This window comes from Haplochromis burtoni, unplaced genomic scaffold (assembly GCF_018398535.1).
Source record: "Haplochromis burtoni strain Fernald_Lab_line unplaced genomic scaffold, NCSU_Asbu1 Contig_1506, whole genome shotgun sequence".
Lineage (NCBI taxonomy): Eukaryota > Metazoa > Chordata > Actinopteri > Cichliformes > Cichlidae > Haplochromis > Haplochromis burtoni.
The window spans coordinates 4,341-6,719 of NW_024583867.1; positions in this window are offsets into that span (position 1 = coordinate 4,341).

Genomic DNA, 2,379 nt, shown 5'->3' on the forward strand with positions numbered 1-2,379 from the left:
GCAAAACCAATAGACTAAAAACAGCTTCTCCGTGTGGGCTGTCAGAACTCTTAATGCAAACTAAGAGTGTGAACAGACTTCTTCCACACAACCAAATACAACACTGCTATTGATTAACAATGTTGCTGCCATCCCATGTGCCATTTCTGTCTTTCCTTGTTCTGTGCAATATTTTGGTCTTTGTGCAGTCTTCTTGTCTCAGTGGAATTACCATCCCCATCCAAAATGACCATAGCCCCCCACCCTTATTCATTTATTATATTATATAACTGCCCTTCTATACAGCCCCACAATGTTACTGTTTCAATATTTCTACATATACATCATGTATATAGTTTACTCACATATATATATGCATATATACACATATTTATTGTTTTTTCTTTTTTTTATATTGTTTGCTTTACTTTTGCACCTTTGTGGTCCTGCTATCCAATTTCACTGTGCAAGAAACTGCACAAAGTTTTAAGTTCTAAGATGTACCCAAAATAAGAGTTCTGCTAACTGCAACACATTTGCTGCCATCTGCAACACATTTTGCTGCTAACTGCAACACATTTGCTGCCAACTGCAACACATTTCCTGCCAATTGCAACACATTTTGCATTTATGCTTGACTTTATGCTATACTTCTTCTGGAACTCTGCCATATTATAATCACTTTTTTATATATTCTACTGCGTTTTGTAGCTTTTTTTATCTTGTATTTTGCCTATTTGTTAGATTATCTAGGTTTATCTGGAAATGCAAATTTACACTAGCATGATATGCATGTAATAGTGCATCATTTCTGAAAAAATTCAGACTTGACAGTAAAATTCAAATAAGTTATGGAACGCCTTGTCTTTGTAGTTTCTGGTACTGCTGGGTCAACTTAGGTTTGTCAGAAAGATGCTATGAGTCAAGCCTATGATTTGACCAGGTCAAGGTTTGATCAGATTTTCAGAGAGCCAAGGCAATTAAAAAAGACCACCTCCACCCTAACCACCACCTCTTCAACATCCTGCCCTCTGAAAAAAGGTTCAGATCCATCAGGTGCAAAACCAATAGACTAAAAAACAGCTTCTTCGTGTGGGCTGTCAGAACTCTTAATGCAAACTAAGACTATGTTCACATTACAAGTCTTAAAAATAATAATAATAATAATAATAATAATAGATTACATTTATATAGCGCTTTTTGAGACCCTCAAAGCGCTTTACAATGCTTAATTCTGATTTTTTGATCAAATCCGATTTTTTTGTCTGCTCGTTCACACTACAAATAAAATGTGACAGCAAACGCGCTCTAGTGTGAACCCTCAAAGCGGCCCGCATGCGCAAAAGAAGACGTCACACACAACGCGCTCGGTTTAGACCCAGACCAAACAGTAATGTTTGACTGATGGCCCTTAATATAAAGACTTGTTTCGGACTTTACGTTTCCCAATTTTGCTTTAAGTTATAAAGTTATTTTGTTATTTACATATCAAATCAAATCAAATCAAAATTTATTTATATAGCACATATTAAAACAACAGTGTTGACCATAGTGCTTCACAGTCAATAAAAACACGAGACAGTTAAGACAAACAATAAAAGAGGACAACAAACAATAGGTAACAACGCAACAAGCTAAAACAGCCAACTAGACAGAATCAAAAGCCAAAGTAAAAAAATAAGTTTTAAGACGTAATTTAAAAGACTGGATAGACTCGGCAGTGCGATGGCCTAATAATTATACTTATTGCTGTTTTAGAGAGGAGCGGTGCTTCAACGGATAGTTGCAGATTTCTGTCAGAATCTGCAGATTATACAGTACAAATAAAATGTTCACTTTTCTCCAAGGTTGTCTTCCCAACAGTTTCACTAACATCTACACTGGATGGCGAGGAAGCGTTCATGATGTCTTCTCGGGTGCTTCTCTGGCGCTGATAATTGGCGTCTGTCTTGTGTCAGTGACGTAAAAGACGGATTTAATGCGACATGACCGTTCAAACAGCAGTCGCTTTCTAAAACATCACATATGTATCGGATTCAGTACCACATAGGAAAGTGACCCAGGTCGGATTTGAAAATATCCGATTTGTGCTGTTCACACTGTCACACCATGATCGGATATGGGTTGCATAGGGTCAGAAAAGTCGGATTTGATGCGCTTTCACCTGCAGTGTGAACGTAGCCTAAAAGTGTTCTACATATACTTAATGTATATAGTTTACTCATATATATACATATATACAGTGTTGGGGAGTAATGGAATACATGTACCGCCGTTACGTATTTAAAATACAAAATATGAGTAACTGTATTCCGTTACAGTTACCGTTTAAAAAGGTGGTATTCAGAATACAGTTACTTTGTTGAAATAAATGGATTACACTGCGGTACTTTCCTGTTT